We start from the raw sequence: 8,455 nt of genomic DNA on the forward strand, positions 1-8,455 counted from the left end.
AGCGATAGCGATCTATGCCTAAAACCAGTCTAAAGGGATGAAAAACGCTAAACATAACGTTGTTCGCGCCTCGCCACGGGACTCCACACCTTTCATGCTTGTGGGTGGGGAGCCCAGAACATGTCGCGTGGGGGTGGTACTTGAGGCGGGGTACTGATACTCTGGGCTAGAAGCACGTTTCTTTAAGCGCTAATAAATTTTAAACTGCAATAAAAATACACACGGGTGAAACCAGACGCTCACCAGGTAATTTACTTGTAGTTGGGAAGAGGGCACCACAAGCAAAAATATTTCTATTGCACTTCATAACAAACATATCGAAAACAATGGATTATAGCAAGCGCAAAAATATCGGACAGTTTTTTGAAACAGAACTGCAGAACTGCCGTGTTTTGTGCTTTGCAGCGGAAGTTTTTATAGCTTTGGTTTAGGCATATAGCCATGCATTCTACCGTGGAGTCTGCTTCACTAAATACTTAGTGAATTAATTTAATTTTGCTTAAGTAATAACATTTATTTTTCAAAGTCATTTATTTCAATAAAAATTCCTTCAACTGCTACCTGCCAACCATTGCCACGGCAAGCAGTTGGAAAGGAAAGGAAAATTGGTCTCACCACTTTTACGGAAGAAGAGGGAAGTGAAATGCGAGAAGAAATGGAGAGAGAGAGTGGGAGGCGCGGTTGGTCTATACTCGGAGACAACTTTGCTTTGCAATGCTGCCGAGGCTATACAGGAAATGGAAGGGGTGCGCACGGGTGAACGGGAGAGCGGAACGATCGACAACAGGGCAATGGGGTAAAGCCCGTCTCCTGCTATTTTAAGCCTTGTCTATACTGAGTTTGCCAAATAAAGAAGTTGTCCCCGAGTATATCAGCTTGGGAGGTTATGCAGAGAGCGAAGAAATCCGCAACCGAATGGTGGCTGCCATGGGAAGAGGGCGGTCAAGGTGGATGGACGAGACTATGACGAGGCAGGAGGAATACGCATTCCTGAGGGTGGTTCGAAACAGAATAGAGGGCGCTATACTTATTGCTAAGTCAAAGCTGTAAAAGCTTTCGGAGATTCATGCGCTCAGCTGCTAGCCTAGCTCTAAAATTTTTTCAGAGCATCTTGTTTGAGGTTCACTTTGATCTACGCCTCCTAAAAGCGCTTATCCAGCAGAATATCGCAGTCGCTGAAAGCTTTCGTGGAAATAAATTTCCTGTTTCGGAGCGCGAACATCATAAACAGGCCACTCCTTCTCGAAATAAAGTTGAATGGTGCAAAAGAACGAACACAGGAAGACACAGAGACAGAAACAGCGCCTGCTACCAACTCACTTTCTGTCTCTCTCTATGTCTGTGTCTTCCCGTGTTCGCTCCCTTGCGCCATTCAACTTCATGATGAACCAACTGGCCCAACAGCAAGTACTCCTTCTCGAAGATGAAACGTCCTAGTGAAAGTGATTCATTTTCCTCAGGATGGGCAGCTCAATGTTAATAGGCGGCGTTTCTGCTCGTTGAGCCACTCCGTCAAAATAAGAGCGAAGCGGGACTGCGCTGCAGCACCGCAGTGCGATGGAAAGCGTGCTCAAGTGCCAGCTGCAGCTACCGGTGCCCTCTGTCGCAGATGGATGAACGTGCTATCACTCGATAAAGTTCCGAGTGGATTTATTTGCGAGGAACGTTGCTGGAACTGGGAAAGAGCTGAAACAATCTCTTTTTGCCTTTTTCTCGCGCTCAGCGAGAGAGTTTGTTTTCCCGAGCTGCATCGCATGTTTTCGAACCGTTCGTTGAAAACGCCTTTGCTGAGATATGACAAGCTACTCAACTTGAAAAAAAAATCCAGCTTGTTTTATTCCCACGGATGAACTTTTCGTGTGAAGTCATGCATCGTAGGCTAATAGCAGTTGCTTGTATCGTAGTAGATATGAACACGAAAAAAATATGCCAGTGAGAAAAAAATGAGCACTTTCATTCTTCAAAAACTTAAGTTGATTTCATTCCGCAAGATTTCGAGCGTGGGTATCATCACTGCTTATATGCAGGTGGCACGAATCTTCAGATTTTCGATGCACCATTAGCTGCCAATTGCAGTAAACACTAATTTAAAACATAAAATATAAAATATTTCTACCACATTATGGCATTTGTAGCAGTAGTTTCAATTGAGTAATTTGATATTGCCGCACATTTCTTTCACCGAAAGCATTCAGCAGGCGCGCCGACATGGATGATTAACAGTTTTTTTTATCAGTGTGTGCTCTACTTGTAGAAGTTATTAACTAAAAATAGATATTTACTGACTCTTAGTTTACAATAAAAATCAAACATTCTCACACCCAACAGCTTTACTTGGCTGATAAGCAAAGTCGTAGTGGAAGATCCGAGTCCAAGACTGAGTACACGGTACCCTGCCGTTTAGTTCCCACCATTCGGCGCGAGAGGCTGATATCAAACATGATACCTCGTGCAAGGCACAAGAAATATAAAAAATTTCGAGACATCACTCTCCTGGAACTTGCAAGTAAACTTTGTGTTCCGCTCTCTCCGGACAGTGGTTATTACACTGTGGCGATTTTTCTCTAACCTGATTTCGCAGAGAAAAAATTCACTTCTAGATATTGCCCAAGACCGCCGAAAATAAATGAGCCGTTCGCGTTTGAACTTTACCAATTTTTGTAGGACGTTGTATTCGGTAATACTGCTGCAAATGTTTAGCCATTAGCTTCGATCAGGTACTCACGAAACCAGAAACCAGAGAAAATGGGTGACGCTGTACTGCGTGGTTTCCCGTTGAAGATAATTGAGTAGAACTTGGTTATTTTGAACATGTTTAAGAAATGTCAGATGTAAGAGGCAAAAGGAACGCGAGGATAACAGCACTGGGCTGTATTTCGGAAGTTTTGTGTCGTGTTACGTTTTATGGCGCATAAACGATTGAGGCTATCATGCGCCAGACATGTGGTTAGAAGTCTGTTAGTTTATTTATTTGAAACAATTTTTCTACTTCACAGATTGTTTTAAACTTTTCTGTTTTCTTTAAAACCTCACAATACAGGACAAATCAACAAGGCCACTTTCACGTAAGACCAATGTTGGATCGAGCTGTATGTGGTGATTGTAAAAAACAGCAAATTCTTTTCCTTAGCCTTCCAGTTTCCTGTAAGAAAATACGATATGTTTTACTGTTAGCTCATAATTTAATGATTCGCATAGGCGTTTGCCTTCTTTAGTCAGCAGAAATCTGTAAGTTGTGTGCGGCCTATAAGAAGCCGGCAGAGAATTACTTTCTTGAGACGTTCGTGGCATGTGCAAGACTTCCATTCGCCCAAAATTGGCTTTATCAAGTACCGTTTATTATTTAGCTCACTTTTCTAAACATGCTGCATTTTTTTTCTTAATTTACGTGGTACTAAGTTGCTGTAATCCTTAAAGGAGATATTTACTTTCTTTGTCTCCTTGCGATGCGCTTGAGGAGCGCAAAAGTCTGTCCTCTCATTGCCTTCTATACTGGCATGACTCGGGGCCCAGCAAAGTTTTATGTTTTGTCCTTCAGCTATGGTTGTATCTAAAATATGTCACCAATCAGCGGAGTGGTTGCATTTCTAGAATGAAGAACTGTAAGTACGCTTAGCGTGTCTGTGTACATAATACTGTTTGTGAGGTTCTCGTTTACTATATTATCAATGGGCGCTCTGATTGCGTAACGTTTGGCAGTGAAGACGAATGCGCATTTTGGAAGTCATCGTTTCTTACGAATTCGCCTGTTCCACTGCGCTTCCAGAATATACAACTGTTTTTGAACCATCGGTATACAAGTCCGTGAAGCCACTTTGTTTTTCTTCTAGTGCAAGCAATTCTTGTAACTGTTGTCGTGGAGTTTATTTTTTATGAAACTGAGTGAGACTGAAACCGCAGGTTGCAGGAAAATTGTACCATGGAGATAGTGGGTCTCGTCTTTGCGCATTGCCAGGTAGTGTGTCGAGGACTCCCAGATTCTGAAACATCTCTTCAAATCTTCATTTATTTTTTTAGACGCATTTGGCTTATGAACATGCTATGTAAGATCATGAAGCATACCATTTACTCTCACCTCGCATCATTCTAACAGCTGTGTATTTTTTACAGTTTTAAAGGTAATATTCCTGTTAACGTCGCCTTTTATTGTTAACGCATAATCTAAATTGCGTCGTTGACGGCTGTTCGAACGTCAGTTGTATATTCTTACATATTTCTAAAGTATTTGAAAATGTTTCTCATGAACTGCTTTCTTAAAAACTAAGTAAACTTAATCTTGATAAAAATGTTTCGGCGTGCTTGCATTCTTTTCTCGTTGATCTTTCATAGTTTGTGAGATCTAATTACGACTACTCTGAGTTCGCCTGTTGAATCGAGCGTGGCACAAAACTCTCTGTAGGGACCTTTGCTTTTCTCATCAAATCAATGAATACGTCATATACCACGAAGTTAATAGTGGATCTGATGTAGCTTTTCTTCATTCCGATATTAACCACGCTTTTGACTAGGCTAACACGTGTGAAAAGTATCTCAACCCCAACAAATCCAAGTACGTGCGTGTTTATTGTCGTAATACCACTATGCCTCATATCGTCTTAATGACAACAACATCGAATCTGTGCCGCCCTACAAATATCTAGGTATGCCAATTTCTTCTTGTCTCTGTTGGAAGGCGCACGTAGACTATATAACTTACAAGCCTAATCGCATGCTGCATTACATACTCCGCAATTTTGATCTTTATTCAAGTTCTGTAAAATTACTTCTTTACAAATCTCTGGTTCGTGCAAAGTTGGAATGCACTGCATGTGTCTGGGCTACAGTCAAGAGACTCCCTATCCAGAACCGGGTGACTGGTTTCATTCTTTGCAATTATCACCGCAACTCCAGTGTCACTGCTATGAATAGAGCTTATCATTACTACTGCTGTGGCAAAGTGGGGAAATATTCCAACTCTGCCTATTTCATAACATATATAATAAAAATCCATTCTTAGGAAAAAATAGGAAACAGAACCGTATTGGGTGGCGCAAGAATTGCATGCTTTCAGAAAGGAATGCGCCCTGTGCATGCAGTTATCGGTGGTTGCCTGATCATCTACTGGTGTACTGCACAGTTATGCAGTAGTGCTCAGAACTGTTTGAAATTGAAAAATAAAGCCTCTGAAATACAGGAGACAGAACTACATATGGTTTCATAGCCGCTGATGAATACGACATTTGTTGAGCTTATAACAAAACAGGTTTAGTGTTTTAGTGTTACCTACAGCCTTCTTCTTATTGCAGACGCATTTTAGTCAGATACAACTAAAAACGAAGCGGAGAACACTTGTCAAAGAAAGCCATCAAACCAATACTGTCGTTCTGTGCTGTGGCAACTATGTATTACACGTAAAAAGAGCGAATAATCTTTTAAAACCTGAGCGCTTCTTTAGTAGTTTTTTCTTTCAGTGACCATCCGAAATCTGCAGTTCCAACATTGGTCATATTACATTTAGAGCCCCAGTTTCCTTTACTGTATCGGAAAAAGATATTGGATTTCCCGTTGCCATAAATTGGTCAAAGGACAAGGACCAGTCAAGAAAGCTGCAAAGTGGTGCAACGAATGTAAAATGCGCAAGTATGACTCAAAGAGTACTCTTGAGTGTGCAAGCAGTGATTTAAGTACGGCGGTAAATGACGTCATTCAACCATGTCATTAAACTTAAAAATTGCTCAGTGGCTACCTTCATCCTCTCATTATCAACAAACCAAAGTAACCATTTTTAGCCAGAAATCCAAACTGTTGTTTACTCATCATCGAGATTTCCGCATTCACTTCATGCCCTATTAAAGCCACTAAAATTATATGAAGTTCGCGATATTATACTAGCTAGCACAATGCCTTTATTACCTAAGAGTGAATTAAAAAAAAGTCGACAGACAGTCGGAACACCAATTCCTCTCTTCGTGCTTTTTGAGCGTGCTTAACTAAATTTGCTCTTTGCAGACTACTATGTAGTCATTCGTACGGAGGCGTGTGTAATTTGGTGCATCCAGACGAAAGCGCGCACGCACGCACATGCACACATACTCTTTATGTTACGCATTAGACGCAGAACAATGTTTCGTGTGTTTTGCTTACTGTCGGCACTGGAACAACCGAACAGGTGCTATGGATGAACCGAACTGTTAAGTTCGGCGTGGTGTGTGGGTTGAAGCATCAAATATAGAGATCGATCTCTGGTTTCGGCTTGTTGGTCTGTTTTCCTAGTGAGGGGAGGCAGCACGCAGAGCGCCAGTCCTGCCTGCTTTTCGCATTCGTTGTTGTTTTTTGGTGCTGCCTTTGCTCGCTGTTGTTTACAGCTGCCCTCCATATTAGGAGAAAAATGTGTTTTATAGCTGATGAGGTTGGTGGCGCTCGAAAGAAAACATCAGTGTTCTGTTCTTCGTTTCCCGCGGTTTGCAGAGAAGTACACCCTGTTCCAGACAGCATAAATACTCATTAACGTTCGTAGTAAACATTGCGGAGTGAGGCCTAATTTGTGGTGCCCCTAAGTGTCTGTAACAATGAGATCGAAATTCCTCTCGTAGCGAGTTATTTGACAATAACAGGAAGCAGCTGATTTCCTTCCAGAAATATTACATCTGTGGTCGATAAATCCCTTGAACAATGTTAAGACGCTGGGTTGCGCTCCTTCTTTCTGATCTTGCGTTGGGCAACCATAACAAAGCTTCTCTGCAATCAGGGCTCGCAGGAAAAAAAAACTATTTGATTACCTCTTATGGACGCTCTTTTATACAGTATTTCCTCACCAATATAACACATGAAGTTTGCTGCCGGTCGAGTTAAGGAACCAATCACCGCCATTTACTTTTCTCGCGCCGTACCTCACTTTCTTGTTCAATAAAATAGAGATACCAGGTTTGTTGAAATCTGCTATTCGCGTTAATAGAGAAAGCACTGGCACTAAGGATGCATGAGAGGCCACCCCCGAACTGTTGCTTCGTTAATGCATGAAATTCTCCGCATAGCAACAGCAAGCAGTGCTTGGAGCGTCGTTAGGTGCGTGGTCCTAAAGACTTCCTGCCATTACTTCAGTATTCCAAGACAGGTTCAGCATTTCAAAGAGCAGGAAACACGGATAAGTTCATACTTCTTGAGCCACTTGAAATTTTCATCAGTTATTAATCACATGCACATGTCATTCACATGCACATGCACATGGAAGTCCTGGCCTAACTGCGCCACCCTCAGCCAAGGCAGCAACATGTCTGCAAATTATAGTTTCATACTTTCTTTCTGTCCCGCAGGATACGTGTTAAGTCACATGCTTTTTATAATGAGTGGCTATTTATTCTTTTACTATTTATATTAGAGGAACTTAATAGGCCGTTCCGCCGTTCCCAAATTTGATTTCTTGCCTATGATAAGTTCGTTCAAGGACCAATATATGTATGTACATCGACACACAACCTATGTTTTTTTTAAAAGAAATTGTAAGTAATATCTCCAAACTTCTTTTTTCATAATAAACGTTCAAAAGTAACGCTGTGGTGTTCGCCGTTTGATTTATTGGCTACCTCGTTCTGACTGCCTTTCGCAGACCCGTAGTTTATCGCTGTAACGAGGATTTCTAGTCGTCAAGTGTCATTTGCTTAAAAGCCTGGCTATAGTATTAGGTACCACAGTAAAAATATTCCACAGACTGATTTAAAGAAGGCGAGATAAATGTTTAAAGACCTGGCTTCAAATCCGCTGAAGACAAATAAGTCGACATAATTAATCACCGCTCTTTAGACGAGTACTCCGGTTCTGAATTACCGCTGATGCTAGCTTCTCTAATATCTTTTAATAAACGCCATTTCCTAATAACAAATAAGAATCCAAAACAGTTTTATTATTGTATGCTGGGAGCTTGGCTACATTCAGAACTTTTCTTTTTTTGTGGGCGTCGGTAACTGTAAGGCTATTAAAAAGCCTTATTTTTATGCCTGCGGAAATTAACCCTAATCTACAAAGGAGACTAGCAGTAAAGTTGCTGCTTGAATTTTTATAATATTCAGATCGTCTCGTGAAAAATTCTTATCTTTAAATGAAATTATGCAACGCAGCGAATTAATTGAGACGCCAACTGAAGCGCCTAGCGAAGTTTGGGCAATAAGGTTCGTAGCATTGGGAAGTTTTTTTTAGACTGTGTCGCTAATTTTTCGAACCGCTTAGATAAGCACATGTCGCCATGGTCGTCTCTCTGCGATAAAATCCTCCAGCTGACATTTAGAGCTATTTGTGTAATGATGGAGAAGCCACAAATTACAGCACTTCCGCAACCTACGGGTTGGTCCTTGGTATGTTATCTTATCTTGGGTATCTTACCCAAAGATACTTTGCTTATGCTACATGCTCTTTCCTTCAGAGCGAGAAATATTTTCAGGTGCACCCACGGACTGCAGTTAAAACTGCTCGTTTCTTGAGA

This window comes from Amblyomma americanum, unplaced genomic scaffold (genome assembly GCF_052857255.1).
Source record: "Amblyomma americanum isolate KBUSLIRL-KWMA unplaced genomic scaffold, ASM5285725v1 scaffold_412, whole genome shotgun sequence".
Lineage (NCBI taxonomy): Eukaryota > Metazoa > Arthropoda > Arachnida > Ixodida > Ixodidae > Amblyomma > Amblyomma americanum.